The sequence below is a fragment of the Podarcis erhardii genome, assembly GCF_964252035.2.
Source record: "Podarcis erhardii genome assembly, chromosome: 12".
Taxonomy (NCBI): domain Eukaryota; kingdom Metazoa; phylum Chordata; class Lepidosauria; order Squamata; family Lacertidae; genus Podarcis; species Podarcis erhardii.
In genome coordinates this window covers 26278349-26301334 of record NC_138513.1, presented here as the reverse complement: position 1 = coordinate 26301334, position 22986 = coordinate 26278349, and the positions used below count along the sequence as shown (strand labels likewise).

The 22986-nt window shown below is 40.8% G+C and overlaps 1 protein-coding gene across 4 annotated transcripts in view; it reads left to right on the top strand.

Annotated features, from left to right (window-relative positions):
- Positions 1–22986, top strand: part of THSD7A (thrombospondin type 1 domain containing 7A) — a 230684-nt gene that overhangs the window by 63632 nt on the left and 144066 nt on the right. The gene's annotated exons all lie outside the window — the stretch shown is intronic.

The window sequence follows — 22986 nt, the reverse complement described above, 5'->3', positions numbered from 1 at the left end:
GCCACAATCCAAAGATACAGTTATATGAAAAATAGAAAAAGAAAAACATTTAAAGGATTTCCTGCGGTTTTATCGTGCTTGTAAGCATAAACTAGAATCAAAGTAAACATCGGGCCAGATAGCCACCTTTCAGTATGCACAACAAGCAATATGTCAATGTAACATGGTGCAGCCCATATTTTGTCTCGTTCAATACAGTGGTGCCCGCCTCGCAAGACGGAAAACCCGCTAGACGAAAGGGTTTTCCGTTTTGCGAGGTGCTTCGCTAAACGAATTTCTCTATGGGGTTGCTTCGCAAGACGAAAAAATCTTGCGAGTTCCCGCAGGTTTTTTTCGCTCCCCCCCCCCTTTCCTAAGCCGCTAAGCTGCTTATTAGCTGATCCGCTGATAAGCCGCTTAACAGCTGATCGCTAAAAGCCGCTAGACCGCTAATAGCGCTAATCCGCTAAGCTGTCAATGGGCTTGCTTCGCAAGACGAAAAAACCGCTAGACGAAGAGAATCGCGGAACGGATTCTTTTCATTTTGCGAGGCACCACTGTATCTGGCTTCACCATTCTAAGTGATATTGGAGCCTGGAGGACTGATGCTCCTGTTAACAATGCCATTACTGAAGCTAGCCAATGTGGTGCTCTTCAGAGGTTTTGGACTACAACTCCCATCAGGAGTTTGGAAACCAAATCTTATGCAGAATAGTTGAAACAGCTGTATGTTTAGCCTAGAGAAGAGAAAATTAAAAGTAGACATGAGCACTACTTGGTTATTCCCCCATTGCTTGTTTCCAGCTGTGCAAGGGGGAGAACAAGGGTGTGTGTTGGTGGCCTTGCTCCCCTCTGTCCTGTTCCCAGTGGCTTTACCCAGTCAATTTTCTTTGTGTTTGGTATGAACTCGCCCAACGGGGAATTTATTCTTCTCGTGTTGGCTTCCTGCACAATTTAGAACCCTGATCATGATGGATTCCAAATCCCATAAGGAGCCAGGGTGAGTAGAGCAGGCAGAAGTCCATTGCAGAAGTCCAGCTCACGTGCATGGGGAGAGCTCAGAGGATTTAGGGGTGAGACTGACTTTACGGCTTCAGGCTTCCTGCCTTCTCTGTCTAGTCAGTCAACCATTTGCCAATATTTGGTCTCCTGTTCTCTCTTCTTAGCCTTGTTTTATTTATTTACAAAATAAAATAATGATACTGCTATATCATAAAAAATAACAATAACAAAGCAGATTGCAACAGTATCTGTATAATAAAATAGATAAACAATTAAAATAACTCTTACTTCCTATCCATATGCTGACTGTGCTTAATGATACTCTGTGTTCATCACTGCTTCCTGGAAGCACATGCTGAAGACTTTTCTAGTTCTGGGTAATCCAGCTTGAAAGCAATAGTTCTCTCCTATTTTTATTCCCCAGAAACTGGTGTTTTGTGACCCACTGCCTCTGAACATATGGGGGTTCTATTGGCCCATCTGTTTACAAATACCTGCTCCAAGTGCCTTTGGTAATGTAGCCAAAACCACACCAACAAGAGGAAGATATCAGCAGACTCAGTGTAACTCTTTCAATGGAATACTTTTGGATAGTCACTGATCAGGGATGCTGTAGCAGCCGATTTTCTATTTTGGCAGGGGTTGCACTAGAGGACTTTATTTGATTCCCAGGATGTCCGTGAATTATCTGGAATCACGCCAAACCTTCACCTGATCTTTACTACAAATGAGATGGGGGAAAGTTTGGTTAGCTTTTGTTGTAGTTAGGCGGTCATTTCTTCACCTATTTTTTCTTTCTTTGTTGTGTGGGGAATCTGTGGCCCTCCAGATCTTATTGGACTACACTCCCATCATCCCTGATTGTTGACTATACTGGGTCAGATGGGAATTGGGAGTCCAAAAACATATGGCTGTGGGATCCCCAGGCCTGCTGTACACCATAGGCAAATAGACATATTTTACACTGGGCTCTTCTGCTGGTTCCACCAAACAACATTTGGACTCTGTTTACACACCTGGCCAAAACTGCTGAGTGCTGCTTTATCCCTCTTGGGAAGAATGCCATTGGGAAGGATTTGGAATGGAATGGAATGATGGATGGGAAAGGATTAAGCATCCACTCTGCCCAGTTGCTTCTCCATTCTAAATTTCCATCTCCTGTACATGCTTTAATTCTTAAATAAGTGCGGTTAGGGTTCTTGTTACATCCATTTGTAAGCAACGTGTAATTAGTCCTTACTTGTGCTGTTTGGATATGTGGCAACTGAATGATATAATTATTTTCACATGCTACATCTTTTATTTCTCTTTGTGCTTGGAATGATAAAGATATGTTTATGAGCCATGGCACAACGTGAGGTGCCAAAGCCCTGTTGGTTCCAGTGGGACTTACTTAAATGCATGCAGTTGTTGCAGTCAAGCTCTCCTTTTTGTGGAGAGAGCAGGACTCCAGCTTCAGATATTGCATTGGCTTTTTTTGGTTTGCTTATATCTAAATTCCATCCATTCTACAAATCAAACCAATCTCTGCCCATACGCTGTCTGGAGGAGCATGTCTGAGGAATATGAGTCATTCAAGCTCCTTACTTGGGTCAATATCCTTCAAAAGTGCTTCACTGGAAGCATTCCTTTATTTATAAGCCATAAATAGAACTACAGTAATAAGAGGTTGCAATCAGGAAACATAATGAGAAGAGACACTTCAAAAGGAAAATGGGATAGGAAGAAAAGCAATAAAGAGGAAAAGAATGTTCATTTCCTGGCAGACACAATATATGTAAAGGCTCTTCTTTGCATTATTTAATTCATTCCTTAATGGAGCTGCCAACTTTCTATTCAAATCCATTTGTATTTGTATTTATTTTTGCATAAGCCTGAACTTTGCACAAGTTTCTATATTTGGAAGTGGCATCTAATAGTAGAGGTGTAGCTGGTCTTGCAGGGAGCCTGTAGCAAACCATTCAAATAATACCAAATGCCTAGTGTTTTGCTTTGTTTTTTCACCAGAGAAATTATGTACATTTGCTGACATCATTCCCAATAAAAGAGTCTTTTAGTGCAGCTGGGTTGGCAACTGAAACCAAGGTCTTAAAGGCCATCAGGGGAATAATGGAATCATTGCCCAAGCTGTCCTCCCATAAGGTCTAGTTATATTGCCCCTTTCATTACGGTGAAAATGAAAGGCAAGTAACACTCTCATCTGTTTTGAAATCGAACACTAATTTGCGTAAATGATTCTGCTTTCACTAAGGCAATCTCTTTGGTTGATGTTTTATGCTAGGAAGAATAGATGCATCCAGTGCTATCTATCATATCCAGAGACCATGTTTTTAGTTTAGTTAAAACACTCTTTATCATTGATAATGATTTATTGTGAGAGAACTTTGCTCATGAACCCAATACAGGAGAGAGAAACCTACCGTATTTTTCTGTGTATTAGACTAGGTTTTTTCCTAAAAAATAATGTCAAAAATTTGGGGATGTCTCTTATACACGGATAGTAAAATACACGATTTTTTCTTAAATTGGAGTCCCCAAAATAGGGGGCATCTTATACATGGGGGGTGTCTTATAGATGAAAAAATACAGTATTTTGAACTGTTTCTATCGCTCTCTTTTGGAAGAAGATCAGTTTGCACCACCATTCTACTTCTTGGAATATAGGCTAAAAATACTTAATCTTAAAAGCAACATGAAGCTGCCATATCCCAAGAATAAGCAAGGTATATTGGAAGACAAAGAAGAAAATCAAGTGCTTGATTAGACACAGATTCAGAATGATCTACTGCTCAGAAGTCTTGCTAACATGTTGAAAACAGCTGAGCATATACAGGTACATAACACTTGCTTATAAGAACGTGTGCATAATACCATGACTCAGATGCCAGTCTGTTTATTCTTTGATTTGACTATTTTTTAATCTTAAGATCCAAATGCAGCTTTGTTACATCTATCACTTTTCGCAGCTCATTTTGTGATGTGACACGTACCGGTAATTGTTTTCTTAACAGATACGGGTATGGAGAATTTGCTAATATTTTGAAACATTTTTTTCTGTTGCTGAGAGCAGCGGCATCTCGCAAAGCACTCAAAAAATCTGGCAGCTGGCATTAAGTCACTTTTATTTCTGCGTTGGCACAAGCTTTTAAAAGTAGACTTGATGGGGTGAATTCTGAGATTTATTATTTAGTCCCCACACAACAACAACACCAACGAAAACAACAGCGAAACAGCGGGGAAGGGGTATAAAATGAACTTGTGGAGTATACATTATTGATTTATTTCCTAAAATCCTCTTCTCTGTTTTTTCTTCTTCAAAAAACGCCACCACCACCTAGGCAGTTCACATTGAAATGCTAATTACAATTAAATCCAATAAAATACAACATATGCTAAACTGCAAGGCCCGTAAATCTGCAAAGCAGTACATTGTTAGAGCTCAGCTCTTATATATCAGCTAAAAGGGGGGAAAGCAACAAAAAAACCTACCAGCATTTATGAGATACTTTCAGAAATGGGCTGTGGTGGGTCTCATACGGAAGTAGATTCCATAATGGAGAAGCTATTGTTTCTCTCTGTCCCTGTCATCTCACAAACCCTAAGGCTCTACAGAATGGGTGGCCTTGGATGGGAAGAGGAATTCCTAAAGTATGCCGAGTCAGGCTGTTGTACTTTAATATAGTGCAAGCTGCGTCTGTGAAATTTCACAACTAGTGTGTGGCTCAAGAACAGGGAAAGCAGAGCCTCTTCCCTCACATCCCCCCCCTACTTTTCCTCCTCCTTCCTCCTCTCATCCCTCCCTCCTCAGCAGCTTTCTCCTGCTCCTCCACCTCCCACCCATTTACCTTAGCCAGTCTCTTCCTGCTCTGGTTTCTCTGTCATTCACTTCCTCTTTGTTCCACCAGCTAGGAAGAAGATTCTGTGAGATTCTTAGGAGAGTTCTGGTCATTTTCCCTAGGGCAGTTCCTTGCTGCCAGACTTTGCTTTCTGACCAATTTAGCTGCAAATCATTGTGGTCCATGGACATGTCATTTTATTTACCTGGATAGTGGCTAGATTTTCTAAAGAGCCACGTTGAGAATTCAGCAAATGATCTGCCAACAAGCTCCTGACTTCTAGTTGCTGACTCTCACAATGTCTGAGCACTACCTGGTGCAAATACCTTACTTCTTCGACACCCCTTCTGCATATTTATTGGCAGCGGAGGGGTCTATCTGCATCCCTCAGGTGCAAATTCAGCCTAGGAGCTTCTTGTTGCTGACCCGGAACTGACCCTGTCTCTCAGTCAAAAGCTGAATACCTCTAATAGACTAGCTTCTGAGCAATATCCCTGCTGCTATGTCCCTTCTCTAAATATAAATGTCATTGCACCTATTGAAGAACAAGTGTAACATTATTATTACACGTTTCCTCCTTGCTGATATCAGACTGTTTATTTTTAAATGTCTGGGAATATATTCATGGCTTTTGCTCCTTCCTACCAAAGAACACATCTGCAGCAAGGTGACCTTTCTTTTTCTTTCTTTTTTTTGTAGGTGCATTTTGTTTAGATGAAGGTTTTTCACTGCAATTCAAGCCGATAGGGATCTTCAGTTCATCTCTTTGGCAAGAGGTCCTGTGTTTCTTTGTCCCAGGCTATCCTTACCTCTGTACTCATTATCCATGTTGAGGACTGTTTTAATTGAACTTGTTTCTCCTGAAACTTATCTTTAACCCGATTCAATATTGATTTTGGAGGACTTGACCTCTTATGGTTTTTCCTGGTAATGAGTTAACCTTCTAGCCTGAAGGAGAACTGAAACGCAGAGTTACATTTCTAATACATTGAGAAGTAGCCAAAGAAATGTCCTCTAAATGACCACCACACTAGCTTTTGCTTTCTTTTCTTAAAGGAACAGCCTTCTTGTTTTGTCTTTGGTTAGCAAAATGCTACCTTCTGCCCTGCGGTAGAGACTGGCAAGCAAAGGGGTCTTCGCTCATTTTGTAGCTGACTTCTTGAGTTCTTCCCTCAGACGAAAGGGTACAATTGTCAAAATGACACTGTTGGATTTGTTTTTCCTTGATTCAGTTTTTCTGTGGAGTTAAAAAAACCCCAACCATCTGTATCCAATCAAAATTGATAAATTAGTGCCCATAAAGTATCCATTGTGCTGCACTGTATGAGAAGCTGCTTTAGCCAATAAGAGCAGTTCGACTTGGTTTCACATTTGTCACATTCACCTCTTGATCCTAATTGAGTGTGGACAGGGCTTATTAATCACAGCACCATGCAGTATGCATTTTCCTGCTGTGTCAATGGCAATCAATGATTATGTTTCCTATTGAATGGCTATATATCTTCTCTAGCAGATATTTCTCACTTTGAAATTAAGAATGCATAACCGTGCTGAATGGATTTAGCAACCTCATCTATGATGCACTTTACATTCAGAGCAGTATTACACCACTTTAAACAGTCCTGGGGTACATTCAGATATGGGGAATATTATGTTAGCTTTTCCGGGTTATAATGCTAGTGCTTCTATCCTATTTTCTAATGTTCCTTTCACACTGCAGTACCTGTTGTGTTATGGAACGGTGACTTTCTGATCAATGTTGCACTAAATTTCATTCACACCAGTAGGCATGTTGTCACACAACCATGAACCTCAATGGACAACATTGCTTTCTGCAAATGTATGCTTCTGTTCCCCCATAATTTGCCAATTTAAAGGAACAGGAAAGAACTGTACGCTGGCATACAGCCCCAAACTTCACACCCATGATTTTTCAGGTTTAGACGACAAGCAGTCTTCCTTTGCCACTCCTAGATGTAACAGAATGCTGGGACAACATTTTGCAACCGGCTTTTACATTTCTCTAGAAAGATACATAGCAGATGAGGGACTGCATTTCTGTTTTGAAGGTAGTTTGATGAGGTCGTTACTAGATTAGGAGATGTCAGTTTCAATTAGAGTCCACGTAAGGAAACTGAAATTAAGAAAAGAATGCCTGAGATATCAAAAAATGGAACATTGCTGAAGAATCTCCTCTGCAGAACCAAAAATAAAAGACCTGGTCTTGCTTGTCAAGTAGAGCATGTCATTGGTTGTATCCAATCCTGCTCAAAGTAGATCCATTTAAATGAATGAATGTGACTAATTTAGGTGCATTAATTTCACTGGGTCTACTCTGAGTATAACATAGTTGTTTACCACCCCCATGTTTCTTTAAATAGTTTCTTACAGACAGGTGGACTCTAGACAAATATAAAAACCGCTTTGAAATTGCTTTTTTAAAAGGCATTTTAAAAAATACATTGACTTTTCCGTAAGGCTCACCATCTCCATCCAGTGTCACATTTGTATTGCACTTAAAACACACTTAAAACATTTTATTTGCAGCTATATAGCTGAGTCAAGAGTCACTGAACATAATTAGCATTTTGTTAGGAATATGTCTAGGCTGCATTCTTTCTCATTGATATCTGCTTCTCTCTGTGTAGAATTTCAGTATGGGGAGCATTCAGTCATGAGAAACTCCATCCTCATAAATTACATGCCCCATTTTTATGGTGTGTGTTTTCAGGTTGTTTAGACCAGGCTTAAGGCTCCATGCATTCTGTAGGTTGCTGGTCTGTAACATTTCAAACTGCAAGCAGGGGATCAATTGTTGGAATTCTCCAGTGCATAAAATAGTGCCAACACATACAAAACTTGTATGTCAGGGCAGAGTGCTCCTGGCTGTGTTAATATTCCTTATAGATTGTGAAGTGAACAAATAATCTCCTAGGTAATATTCTTACAATGGATTGAAAAGAATTTTCACACTTCCTTTCAAAGGTTAGTCAAAGCGACCCTTATTCTTGCTGAGTCTGATTATGAATATTACTATTATCTCGGCTCATCAGAAGAGAAAAACAATGTGCTCTCAAATGCTATCGAACTAATTCCTTATCTAGTTATTTGTGGATTAGAATAAAGCCAAACTTACACAAGACTCTTAGAATCGCTGTATTATTTCCCCACCATGCATACAAAATGAAATACGGTATTGCCCTCATTTTACGAGCATTTTTTTTTTTTTTTATAAATATTTATTAAAGTTTTTAAATATAAATGCACAAATAATAAACAGTCTTACTTCTATCACAGACATAATTTCATCACTTCTTTGGGCTCCCTCACGTCTCCCGCTCCCATTTACATCGTTAAAAGTTTTTTCCAAACAAATTATCAACTTGTTTACAATCTCATGTCCACTCATTCAAATATAATCTAGCACTTCTTCCAAAAAATTTTATATTTTCTTTAGTCTCACTTATCATCAAATTTCAAATCTAATTTAGTGGTGGCCAGTTTTTTATAATCTAGCATCCTTCTTAGCATTCAACCAAATTACAATGTTTTTGTAGATACTTCTTGAATTTCTCCCAGTCTTCCTCCATCTTCTCTTCTCCCAGGTCACGGATTCTGCCAGTCATCTCGGCCAGTTGCATATAGTCCATCAGTTGCATCTGCCACTCTTCCAGTGTGGGTAGATCTTGAGTTTTCCAGTTTTTTGCGATGAGTATCTTTGCTGCCGTTGTTGCATACATAAAAAATGTTCGGTCCTTCTTTAACACCTTCTGGCCGACAATACCCAGAAGGAAGGCCTCTGGTTTCTTAGTGAAGGTATACTTAAATACCTTTTTCAGCTCATTATATATCATTTCCCAGAAGACCTTCACCTTAGGGCATGTCCACCAGAGGTGAAAGAATGTTCCTTCGTTTTCTTTACATTTCCAACATTTATTATCAGACGAATGGTATATTTTGGCAAGTTTAACTGGGGTCATGTACCATCTATATATCATTTTCATTACATTTTCCTTCAGAGCATTACATGCGGTGAAGTTCAGCCCAGTGGTCCACAACCTTTCCCAGTCCTCAAACATAATGTTATGCCCAATGTCCTGTGCCCATTTTATCATAGCCGATTTAACCATTTCGTCTTGTGTATTCCATTTTAACAGCAAGTTATACATTCTAGATAATACCTTAGTCTTTGGTTCTAACAATTCAGTTTCTAACTTCGATTTCTCCACCTGGAACCCTAACTTTTTATCATTTTTAAAAACTTCTTTAATCTGAGCATAATGTAACCAGTCTCGCACCTTATCCTTCATTTTCTCTAAACTCTGCAATTTCCAATTGTCTCCATCTTTTTCTAATATTTCCCAATATTTTGGCCATTTAGCCTCCATATTGGGTCTTTTTAGGGCCTTAGCCTCCAGAGGTGAGAGCCACCTTGGAGTTTTATTTTCCAGTAAGTCTTTGTATTTTGTCCAGACATTAAACACTGCTTTCCTGACAATATGGTTCTTAAAGGCCTTATTGATCTTAACTTTATCATACCATAAGTATGCATGCCAACCAAAAGCATTGTTAAAACCTTCCAAGTCCAACACGTCAGTGTCTTCGAGAAGTAGCCAGTCTTTTAGCCAGCAAAAAGCTGCGGCTTCATAGTACAACTTTAAGTCTGGCAGGGCAAAGCCCCCTCTTTCTTTCGCATCTGTTAATATCTTAAACTTAATTCTGGGCTTTTTGCCCTGCCAGACAAAACTGGATATATCTTTCTGCCACTTCCGGAAGCACTCCGTTTTGTCCACAATCTGTAATGTTTGAAACAAAAACAACATTTTTGGCAATACATTCATCTTGATAGCAGCAATTCGGCCTAACAAAGAAAGCTTCAATTTTGTCCAACTATCCAAGTCTCTCTTAATTTCAGACCAACATTTTTCATAATTATCCTTAAATAGACTCAGGTTTTTTGCTGTTATGTTTACCCCTAGGTATTTTACTTTTTTAACCATAGTTAGTTCTGTTTCTCTCTGAAACCTTTCCGACTCTATATCTGTCAAATTTTTTCCCAACACTTTAGTTTTCTGTTTATTTAATTTAAATCCTGCCACCCGACCAAAATCTTGTATCAGTTGTAATACTCTTTTCGTACTAGATTCTGGCTCCTGCAGAGTCAAAACTAGGTCATCTGCAAAAGCTTTCAGTTTGTATTGTTTCGCTCCGACCTGAATCCCTTCCACCAACCGGTCCCCTCTGATCAAGTTCAAGAGCACCTCCAGAACCGAAATAAATAACAAAGGGGAAATCGGGCAGCCTTGTCGTGTTCCTTTTTCAATTTTGAACTCTTCTGTGACCACATTGTTAACTATTAGTTTAGCCTTTTGTTCTGAATATATTGCGTCAATCCCATTCTCAAACCCCCGTCCCACTCCCATTTCATTCAAATTTCCCTTCATAAATTTCCAAGAGATATTGTCAAAGGCCTTCTCCGCGTCTATAAAAATTAACACTGCTTTTGTATTTATATCTGTTTGCAAAAGTTCCAAAACGTCAATAATGTTCCTAGTATTTGCAAACATATGTCTGCCTGGGAGAAAGCCTGCCTGGTCTTTATGGATTACTTCATTAAGAACTCTTTTAAATCTACTTGCCAAAATGTCTGCAAATATTTTGTAATCCACATTCAGAAGGGAGATGGGACGATAGTTTTTAAGTTGTGTCTTTTCAGCTTCCGATTTTGGTATCAATGTGATAAAAGCTTCCTTCCACGATTCCGGCGCCTTCTTCCCTTCCATAATTTCATTACAGACCTCCATCAATGGTTGGATCAAATAGTCTTTTAATGTCTTATAATACTTGGAGGTCAGACCGTCTGGCCCTGGAGATTTGCCCAATTGCATGTTCTGGATAGCTTGTTCAATCTCTTGCTGTGTTATTTTGTTGTTCAGGATTAATCTGTTTTTTTGTGACAACTTTGTTAGTCCATTTCTTTCCAAAAATTGTTTAATCTCAACCTCATCTTGTGGCCCTTGAGTGTATAATTTTTTAAAGTATCTCTGGAAGCACTTTCTAATTTCCATGGGGTTCTGGATATTTCTTCCTTCAATTTCTAGGTTTGTAACTGTATTTAGTTTCTGTCTCATTTTACGAGCATTTAACTTGCACAATTTGTATTACACATGGGAAGGTGGGAGTGCTCTTGTGAAATCTCTCAGGAAGTTGGCTTGTGAAATCTTGTGAGAGCATCCTTAACACTCCCAGGGCCAGAGGACCGGGCAGGCCTTGCCCAAGAAACAAGACTGAGAGCTGAAAAGCTCTTGTCACAGCAGTTAACCCCAAGTAGACCCTGTGTGAAAAGAGCTGTTTTTGCTTCTGGGGCAAGACTTGACATGCCAGTTCTGAGACTGGTAGGAATGTTCTCTCTCTCCCCCCCCCCCCATTGGCCACCTTATAGAATACAAATTGGCTAGCAATGGGGCAGTTCCAAGGGTAATGTGATGTTGGCTATACTCAGTTTTCGCTTATACATATTATCCTTGGAAATGAATGCCTGTGTAAGCTGTGGGCCAACTGTATTTTGTTGTGTTCTGGCAGCAAACTCATGTCATTAATGTAAATCTGTTCTCCTTTGTACAATGATACCTTTCCCTTGCTGGAATATCTTTAGGGGTGTGTGTGTATTTATGTATTGATAGTCCCTGCCTGTGGACTCACAGAAGAAGGAAAAACCTGGATTTCTAAGCTGAAAATTTATTGGCTTAAATTTAGTATTTGGGACATAGTTGGCATGTGTCATAAGAGTATATTGCGAGGTGAGATATATTCTTCTGCACTATTTATGTGCTTTGCATATTGCCCCTTGCTCTACTGATGAAGTGCTTCATGGATATTTTCAGTGCCAATGCCAGCACTTCGTGTTGTCACATGACTTGTTCAATGACCAGAGACTGCAGTGTATTCTTTGATCTGGCTTTTTCCACACTTCAAAAAGGAAAGAAACACAGAGATCCTGCAGCCCTTATGGCTTTTTCTTGTCTCTCCAGAAGACATTTTTTCTGTGCACAAAAAAGCAGCGTATCTTCCAGCATATTTTTAATCCTACATGCTTTGACCTCTGTCCCTATTCTTTTTCAGTCTTTGGACACTACAGTTTCACGATCCATCTCCCAGTGAGGATACGAAATACAATTCTCTCTGAATGTTAAGATTCATGAATATCTACACTTCTGCTGGTGTTGTTCAGTCTAATTGTGCTTCTGTCCCAGTCTCTGAAATCACCATCCTCTGACAACTCAATCTAGGCAAAGTTGTCAGATTGTGGTGGTCTAGTGTTTTCTGTGGTGCCCTGCAGTGGTTCCCCCCCACCTGATTTGTTGTGATTTTATTGCAGTAAGCCACAACTGCAGCACCAGGCTTGTTAAGCATGAACAGGCAAAGTGCTATTGAGGCTTTTCAGGGTTCCTGTGTCTTCATTAAAAGGTTCCTGTTTTCATGTCTTCCATTCTGTTGCTTCCTTTTGTTTGTGGTGGGGGATTAGTGCTGAATAGGCTGTTAATTGCACCCTAATTGGCCCAATATCCCTTTCTGTTTCTGCAGTGGAAGGGAAAGCCTATATTACTGATTTCATTTCCTTTATTTTTTTCTTTTTCATTTTCTTATAGTGAAATAGCGCTGTTAATTTATATAATTGGTGTAATCTCTATAGCAACCTCAAGTCTCAAGAAAACACATTTATATCACCCCTCCTGACTCACTTGGCTAGTTTTTACAGTCTAGGATTATTTGCTGAATAAATTAGGAGGGCTCTTTAGTGCTAGAAGTTGTGTGGGGGGTTTTTACACCCTAGACAATATATGATTTTCTCAACAAGTGCAACCGTGTTCTGTTTACAATGACTTGTTTTTCCACAATACAGTACTGCATTCTTTAATGTATTGTGCATGTCACATTGATCATTTCTGTTTATAAATCAGTGCCTTCACTGGGTCTGTGTAATTTCAGTGTATGACAGAAGCAGCCAGGATAATATTATATTTTGCAGGGAACAAGTGATGTGTCTGGGTTAGTGGTTGTCCAGGGCAGGTGTGCCGAAAGAATTTTCTTGGCCCTGTACACTATATGTGGATTGGACCTTCTGTCTCACTTGCAAAAGAGGGCACAGATTTGCATAAAGTTTGCATTTGTTTTGTGTCATGCAAATTTCCATCCTCTTTTGCTTGTGGAGTGGAGGGCCTGCCACACATGTAAATACAGTGGTACCTCGGGTTAAGTACTTAATTCATTCCGGAGGTCCGTTCTTAACCTGAAACTGTTCTTAACCTGAAGCACCACTTTAGGTAATGGGGCCTCCTGCTGCTGCCGTGCCGCCGGAGCCCGATTTCTGTTCTTATCCTGAAGCAAAGTTCTTAACCTGAAGCACTATTTCTGGGTTAGCGGAGTGTGTAACCTGAAGCGTATGTAACCTGGGGTACCACTGTATATGGTCTAATAGATAATGTGCATTTCTGCCTAAACCTGTTGAATTTTTGCTTATCAAACAGTTGTTAAAGGTATAAGAATCCTGATTTGCTCCAATTCCAATCGTAAACCAAAGCCTAGGCTGCAATCCTGTACCCACTTAACCTGGGAGTGAGCCCCATTAATGCAAAGACTTACTTTTGAGTAGACATGTAAACCATTGTACTGTATTGTAAGTTAAATAAGCCATTTTAGTGCCTGGGCTTTAGCTCCAGCACTTTAGAACATATGCCTAAGCACCTTCACACAGTTTCCACATTTTGCATTTGCTATGTGAAAGGGTATGTACACTACTCTTTAATGTCCACCCACACTTATTATGCAGTGGTATTTGCAGAAGAGAACTTCTAGGAACTTCTAGGAAGTACCAGATCTCAGCCAAGCCCACCACAGGAAAGATGCAACCTGATTGCTTGGGGGGAAACAGGAAGGGCAGTGTGTGAATATTCCAAGAACTAGAAAATGAGATGGAAACAGGAAAGGTGTACTAAAAAGGAGGGGCAAACTTGAGCTCTTTAGGACCCCGGGGATTCATTTCCTCTGGTATCCAAACAACTCATTCATCACAGCTATTGACTTCACTCATTGACAAAAACAAAAGGCAAAAAACACAGGCAGGAGCATTCAGGCCAACTCATCTCACAGAAATTGCAAGGGTACCTGACCTGAAGGCTTCTATATATATGTCAGTGTGAGAGTATCACCTGACATTCTGTGGTCTATTATTGTTAGGAGCAGCCTGCCACAAAAGCTGTTGCCAACATGCCAGGGGTTAAGACAGTCTTGGCAAGTAGGAATGCAGGAATGGTCCCTTGTAGTCTGAAGGGAGCTTGAATTACAGGAACCAAAATAGATTTGTGGGGAAAAATTGGAGTGGGTTTTTGAGACAGGGGTTCCCCCTTATCAAACCAGGCTCCATGACATGCTTCTGTAGCTGGGTCATTAACCCTACCACATATCCCAGCTCTCTGGTTGCCTGGGCAGGAGTCAACTGTGCCTATTAAGGAATCCTGATACAGTATTGTGCCCTTTTGTGTTTTTCTGCCCTTTCCCTGGAGGGAAGGGGTGGGTCAAACACTTACTTGTTGATTAAATCCCTAGGTAACACCAGAGTAATGAATGATATCCAAATCCCATGTATCCAGAGTAGTGTTTTAGTGACAAATTAATTGGTAAAAACAGCAGGTAGGAAATTGCTCAGCAACACACCACACTTTGTTGGTCAAATGTTAAATAGCAAGGGAATGCCATTTTTATCAAGCTAACTGTATGACGGTGCCTATATGCTGCTCTCTCTACATCAGAACATCATTACTATCAAGATGCTGAGACTGCTGTAGCTCAGCTGCTTCTCATGGCACAGAGATACTGTGAGTGTGTGAGAACTCAAGACTGGTGTGAGAAGCAGTTTCCTCACTGCAAGACAGGAGGTCACAGGGAATCAGGCAGAGGGCCTTCTCAGCAGTGGCACCCTCCTTGTAGAATACCCTCCCATCAGATGTCAAGGAAATGAAGAACTGCACAACTTTTAGAAGACATCTGAAGGCAGCCCTGTATTGGGAAGTTTTTAATGTCTGATGTTTTGTTATGTTTTTATATATGCTGGAAGCCTCCCAGAGTAGCTGGAGAAACTCAGCCAGATGAGCAGGGTATAAATAATAAAATCTTCTTCTTCTATAAATGTCAGTTATATCTACATAGGACTTGTGTCAATGTTAGTTTCCTATTTCTGACTGTGAATTGCATGCAGCCCAGTTCTATGTACCGGTATGTCTGTTCAGAAGCACGGAATTCAATGGGATGTATTACTAGGTAAGCAATGGAAGGTAGTTTGTGTTACTTCCTTTTCTCCAGGGGTGGCTACTGTGTGGCCACCTCCGGACATTGCTGGACTGCAAATCCCATCATTCCTGATTACCGGCCATGCTTGGTGGGGCCAATGGGAATTCTAGCCCATCTGGTATAGGCACATCTGGAAGGACCACCCCTGCATTACTCCACATTAATACTTCAGGGCTTTAAGCTTTAAATCAGTTGCATACAGTATGCATCAGCATTGTCTTTGCTTGTGATTAAAATAAAAAGCTTTTCATAAGTAATATTTTTGAGTTATTCTACATCTGAGGTTAATTCATAATCTGCCAAATCCTTTTTATCTCCTCCTCGCATGTAAAGAGCTTTATACATCTACCAAGCTTGCAGACCCACCGTGCAGCAAAATACTATCACTTCCACATTAGTTTGCTTATCCTCAGAATCAGACAAGATAGTAAAATATAAAGCACAAAGATGTTTCAAAACTAACACATTTTCCTGTTACTGTTCTTTTGGAACGAATAGATCAGACAATTACATTTATTCTGTTATGTTCTTCACACCCCTCAGTGTGTACTCATTTGGTTGTCCATGCCAACAGAAGGTTGCCTATAGAAATGATAAATTATCCAGTTTTAAGAGGCTCTTTTTAAAAATAAAGACAGGAACGACCACCCACCATCAACTCATCATATAGAAAACCTTGCATGGAATGTACCACTTAAGTAGATGGAAGTTTTCATTTTTGAATGCTTTTCTGTATTATAAGTTCCCTAGATGTATAAGACTGGGTGACAGGGAGAAAGGTTTTAGCCTCACTTTGTTCCTGACCTGCTAGTTTTCTGTGTGCAGAGGAATTATTCAATAGTAGCAGGAAAGTATTCTGTTATGCAGCCTTCAGCCTGCAGTCTAAAGCAGTGCTCTCTGAGGAACCGTTTATTGTGCAATAAGCTAGAGAAGGTTAGATCTCTATGTTATTCCCATAAGCAGCTACAGCAGCTACACTTCAGAAGATGATTTGCACACACATTCAAGGCAGCAGGTTCATACAGAGTGAGTTATTACAGCTTCCAACTATATACACTCCCCTCTTTCCCCCTCTAGATCAGGCCAAAGCTTTATCTCTGTTTTCCAGCAGTGGCCAACCAGATGCCCAAGGGAAGCTCTTAAGCAGGACATGAGGGCAACAGGACTCTCTTGGTCCCCCAGAGGCAGGTGCCTCTTTTACGTTGCCTTCTCTTATACTGTGGAAGTAATACACAGCCATCGTGACTGGTAGTCATTGATTGCGTTATCTCCTGCGAATCCATCTAATCTGCTTTTAAAGCCATCTAAGCTGATGGTCCTCACCACATCCTCCGTGCATGTATACTTTGCCTTTCTGATGGAACTCAGGAGGGCATGCTTGCAGGCTCATCCTGGCGCTGACCAGACTCAGATCTGCTTGCCTTCATCAAGGTTGTTGTTATTATCATGTACCTTCCGACTATGTCCCGTTGACACCATAGGGTCCTATGTTGTTGGTTCTCTTCTTCCTTGCCTGCTTTTCTTATTCAAATGTGGCAGATTGCTAATTTTCCCAGGAGGAGGAGAAAAAAGAAAATCGTTTGAAGTTAGTTGTGGCTGCCTCTGCAGTGTCACCATAGGGAAATAAATGTGTGTGGAAATGCAATGCTTCATTTTCAAAGCTGCAGAATTCCATTCTTATACTTCTGCAACTTTCCATTGCTCTGGCCCTTCTTCCCTTGAAGTTTCCTTCTCTCCCCCTGCTGTGTTAAGAGTTTCCTCTCTCCAGCACTTAACAAGCTCCTGCCTCAGCTCAGCAATTCATCAGATTCGACAGTAAAATACTTTATAAAAACCTTCCAGGTTCTTACGTGCTCTGTTTGTAGCATGTTTTATGGACATGTTTAAACCCCTTGCTTAAGCCTAAAGTGCCATCAGAGCTATAAGATACGGCTAAATTTATGCTGTCATTTATCACCTTTTCCAGTTCTACACTTGAAAGCACTTTTTCTCATTTACATTGCTTCGGGTCCTGTGTCATGCCGCAATAATGTAATTCTATTTGCTTACCGTTTGCAGTTGCAGGAATAGATTGGTTTGTGGGGAGGTGGGGTGGGGGAAGGCAGGGGCTGACATATTTTAGGCCATCAAGAACCGTTCGATATGCTGCAGTCTCTTTTGAATGTGGGATTGCTTCAAGACTCTTGTCACACAAAAGCAAGTAATGCTTCATCAAGAGTAGGCCAGCAGCAGCCTGGTCTGTAAAAAGGAGGTCTGCTTAATTGAACACACACAGTATATGCAAGGTGTGGTAATGTGATAAGACATAGACTTGCAGTGTGGCAGGTAGAAGAGCTTGCTTTGCATCATTTGGCTGAGATAACGTTGCATTGCGTGATGATTTTATGCATTTGTCTCCTCCTCTCCAAATGCGGGCAGTGTTCCTCTGTAAAACTCCACACGTTGCCACCCTACGCTCGCCTGCGATGTAAATACAGTTGGAACAAAACGCATACAGCAACAGTCATGTCATTTGTGGGAGGTTGTTTAGAGATAAACTAGGGTAATCTTGCTGAAATGTATTTGCGCTTAAAACATACATTTATTTTGCTGGCTATCTAGCTAAACCTTGGAAACCCTAATTCAAACTTTAATCTGCCAAAAACACACAGGGGTTTTTCATGTGCTGAATCTGTCTCTGCCAGCTGGCATTGCTATCAAGGATGTAATGCTCAAGGTTTTAAAGTCTGCGAGCAAAATGTTTGACTACCCAGTGTCTTTTTCTTCTGTAGTGCATTCTGTGGGGTTGAAGTGTTGTTGTTTTTTGCTTCAAATCTTCTGCAACACAGAGCGCAGAGACTAAAAGTGCCATATTCTATTAATAATCTGCACTCGGAGATTGTGTTATAAAATTTGTGTCAGTCCACATCCCACACAGCTATTGAAGACCAGTGAATGCTTTTTTTATATAATGCAAGAGCTGGTGGCAGAATAAAGGCTGCCTGTATCACAACGTGCAATGCATGTGCTGTGTAGGCTTGGCTGGGAAAATGGCACATCTGTTCTCCAGCAATATGAAAGTAGCGCTGCGGTTGTTGTTTTTAAATCAGTTTGGGGACATGTCCTTCAGTGCGCATCTCACTAAAGAAGCTTGTGATTGTAATTTGTGTCCTTCTATAGCCCCAATTGAGTGACAATAATGGGTAGAATGAATGGAAGGAGTGGGCAGCAAGATTGCAGTCTCTATTCTCTTTCCCCCATCCCCTCCTCCATGTGTTTAGCCTAAGTTCTGAAAAGAGCCTTTGCATGAGGAGGAACTTGGCCAGTTTCAGGATTCTCAGCTGTACATCAATAATCTGTATGCATGCAATTCATCTGAACTCAAAACTACCAAATTTGCACCCCCCCCAAACCAGTATACAAGCTGGAACATAGCTTTCCTTTGAAATTCATACTTTTCCACATTTTGTGATGCAGTTCTCCCTCCAAATAATGTGTGCAAAACACTTTCGTTAGTGAAAAGTGCACACACAGATACACACACTAAAATAATGTGCAAGAATGCATCATAGTAAGTGAATGCAGAAAAGCATCTATGCTAGGCAAGATTACATACAAATGTGTATATTAGGAAAAATATTAAATGAAAATGCATGTACATTTCCATGTAAACTTTGTTTCTCAGAAACGTAAATGTATATGGTGATTGGGCAAATTGAATTTAAGACTGGAAAAATGAGAAGCTAAGAGACAATGAAATTGACAGATTTGTCCATCTCTGCAACTTTGTGCATATTTTGCTCACAGTTTCAGGAACAGTCACCATGATGCACCTCCCTACCCCCAGCCCACACATTCTGTGAATGAGTTAAAAATCCTTGCAATTATTGTTCAAGCTTTGAAAGATTGTTGCAATAGTATTTCAGATACGCTGGCTTGAGAACAGATGGTTAAACTAAAAATTTTCAGGGTAGGCTGGCACCCCATAGGCAGCAGAACATTTATGTGTGCATCTTGGAAAAAAATGGGTCCATTCACAGCTGCTAAAGCTTTGGAACCTTCTCATAAACTGCAGACCTTTCTGAAGCACAGTGAAGGGCCAAAGAGAAGGAGGGGACAAGAATATAGTCTGACTGGGTAAGTGGAGTTCATTGTAGGCTATTGTGGGTTTCCTTCTAGACCGAAATACCAAATCTAGCCTTGAACAAAGAGGTGGGAAAGGGAGCTGTAACTTTATGGATGGTAGAACATCTGTGTTACATGCAGAAGATCCTAGGTTTAATCCCTGACAAATCCAAGTAGGCTTGAGAAAGACTGCTATCTGAAATATTGGAAAGCTCTGTCTGGTAGTTTCAGTAGCATGTTGATGGTGTAGATAGAAATCCATGCAAACCTGAGAACGTACTTCAAGCACAAGCAATGAAGTCTTTGGGTGGTGAAAATTGTTTCTGCCAATGAATACTGTCATTTTCATCTAAAATAATTCTGCTAGAAACTTCCCAACTAGGCTGAATGTTATGAATATGTAACAGTAATACTGTCTCCTTTACACGTAGCCAGAAGCAGGATCTGAGATGGCATTGCTTCAATGACTAACAGTCAGTCAAAATGTTATTTGGAAACACTTCAAGGCCCTTGCAAATCCTGCTTTGTTATTCATCCAAGTAGTCCCATTTAAAATCTGTGTGATGATTGTTTTTTACCAATTTAGGATGCACAGCAAATTCTAGTGTTTTGACAATGAGAACATGTGCCCGGCACATTCTGCAGGTCATTTTCTTCCCCTCACTGCCTAGTTTTGCTGTTGCAAACTTAATTGTTGCCTGAATGCTTCGTTGAACTGATAGCAGTAAACTCAAAGTCGTGCCTTTACCCTTGAGCGCCAGAGCAAAAACAAAACAAAACTTCCTACCATTCTGTTTGATTTAATTAATTAGAGATCCATGGATTAATTTGGTTTAATTAATCATTGCCCCAAGTTTCACTAGGCTACCAGACTGCAGAGTCTGAGAATTGTTGCTGGTAGTGTTGCTGGTACCTACAAAAACACAAACTTGGGTAATCCCTTTTACATGTAAAAGGGATGCTTCTATGCTTCTGTAAGCCCCTCTGAAGTGATGGACAGCCAGTTCAAGGCATGGCAATGGAGTAGTTTACATTGCAAATATAAACTCTCAGGACAATGGGCCACTTGTAACACAGAACAGTGGGTTGCATGTGCTTTTCACTCCCCCCCTGCTGCCCCACATCCTCTGTCCCACTACCTCTTCCTTTATATTTCCCTTTGCCTCTTGTTGTCCAGCTCCCATTTTCCCACTGTGACCATGCATTCATGTCCAGTCATTTGTTCCCCTCCAGCCCATTCCACTACAGCATGCCAGTGGCCAAATGTATCCTTCCAGGGCTTATTTTCCAGTAGCCTTGCTGTCTCCCAGTCCTTCTTTGCACTCTCCTTGAGTGCTTTTTCCTGCTGGAATGTGTGATTGGTAATGTCTCTTGCTCACATGTGTAGAAAGTAGGATACAGCCTACTGTGGAAGTGTAAGAGTGACATCCATTGTTCTGACCACTTTGTCTTTGGCCCCACCTACTACCACTGATGGAACGCGGGTGGCATTGTGGGTTAAACCACAGAGCCTAGGACTTGCTGATCAGAAGGTCAGCGGTTCGAATCCCCACGATGGGGTGAGCTCCCGTTGCTCGGTCCCTTCTCCTGCCAACCTAGCAGTTTGAAAGCACATCAAAGTACAAGTAGATAAATAGGTACCACTCCAGCGGGAAGGTAAATGGCGTTTCCGTGCACTGCTCTGGTTTGCCAGAAGCGGCTTAGTCATGCTGGCCACATGACCCATAAGCTGTATGCCGGCTCCCTCGGCCTATAAAGCGAGATGAGCTCTGCAACCCCAGAGTCGGTCACGACTGGACCTAATGGTCAGGGGTCCCTTTACCTTTACCTTTTACTACCACTGAAAGGTAGCTGCTGGAAGGTAACCCACAATGGAGCTCACAGACTGAAAAAGCTTCCATACCTCTGCACAACGTGCTAACATTTCCTTGCCCACCTTGAGACCTTCTACTTTCCCATCTGTCCCCTTTCATTGTATCCCCTTCTCCATTCTCAGCCTAATTCTCAACCACAAATTCTCCTTTTCTTTCATGAGTTTTAGTGAAGCATAGCTTTGTCCTTTTACACTTAAGCATGTGCATTCACACCTCTTCCACACCTACAGTACACCTCCTTAAAAGCTAAGCAAATTAAGAATGATCATCTTGTAGAAGTGTCCAGAGCCAGCCGCTTTAAGTCACTTGCTGCAAAAACAAGGGAAACGTCTTGTGTCACCTTAAAGCATGGGTAGGCAAACTAAGGCCCAGGGGCTGGATCCAGCCCAATCGCCTTCTAAATCTGGCCCACGGACGGTTTGGGAATCAGCGTGTTTTTACATGAGTAGAACGTGTCTTTATTTAAAATGCATTTCTGGGTTATTTGTGAAGCATAGGAATTCGTTCATTTTTCCCCAAAATATAGTCTGTCCCACCACAAGGTCTGAGGGACAGTGGACCAGCCTCCTGCTGAAAAAGTTTGCTGACCCCTGCCTTAAAGACTTAACACATTCTGTGTGCCATAAGCTTTTTGGAGTCAAGTTAACTTCGCAATGTTTTCTACTCTGCTAAATACTGATCCTCCCCCTTAAAAACAGAATAAATTAAAGCAGTCAACTGCAGCCATGGGTTTACATCTTGCTCCTCCTTCTGCCCCCTAGCATCTAATTAAGGCAGGGTATGCAGTATTTTAGACTCCATATTACTGACTCTGCCCATTTTAAGGCTTTGGGGGACCAATGGGCTGAAATCTTGCTTGAGTTTCACCTTCCTTTTCACTTTACCATGCGTCAATGTCACCCCTCCCCCCAGGTGTTAAAAACAAAACTTACTCCAAAACCATATGCTCACAATCCTTTAAAGGCCTATCTATATTTGGCATCAGAAGCAGTATGTGAAGAATTTATGTTTGTAAAATTGAAAGACAAAAAAAAAATAATATGGTATATAGGCTCCACTTGTGTTGTATATCTTTCCTTCAGTCCTTCTGGCTTCTGCATATGGGAATCTTTTTTTAATGTCAATTAATGTAAACACCAAATAACAAGTTTAAAGAAAACATTTACACACAGTTGAAAAACTGTACCAGGATTGTTGTAAATGCTATCTCGTCTTATTCTCCCCAACTTTTATTGGCAGCTAATTCAGATGTGAGATTATGAATAGGAATTTCTCATGTGCTATCTCTCTGTAGAGAGAACAGATGACAGGCTTGACTGCAGGATTGTTGATGGTAATTTATTTTTAAAAATAAATAATTTGGAGGTTGCTCTTTTGCCTTCACAAGTTGAAAAAGGCCAGATTGAGATAAAAAGAAAGCTATGACAACATTTGGAAAAGCTTCAACCATCTCCCTGCTGCAAACTAAAACTTCACAAGTTAATGGAATGCTTAAGTTCACAGGGGACAGAGAAACTGGAAGAAACATTTGGGTAAGCCCCTCACTAAAGCTTCTGCATCCTTTCCGGATGCTATGAAACTAAATTTCTTTTCTTTTGACAGTATCTTAAAGACTCCATGGAGATGTAATGTAGTAGCTACAAAATGGGTCAGGACTAGTACAAAAAGATCAACTCAAGCTCCCACTTCTGCTGTGCCCAAGTCCTAAGTGGTTGCAGACTGATAAGCAGGCCTACTCTGTTACTTGTCTTCAGCCACTCTGAAGCTAAATACCAGTACATAGGCAGGGGCAGCAGCTGCTTGCTGCTGGCTGAGAGGAACCTAGGGAGGATCTGAATCATGTC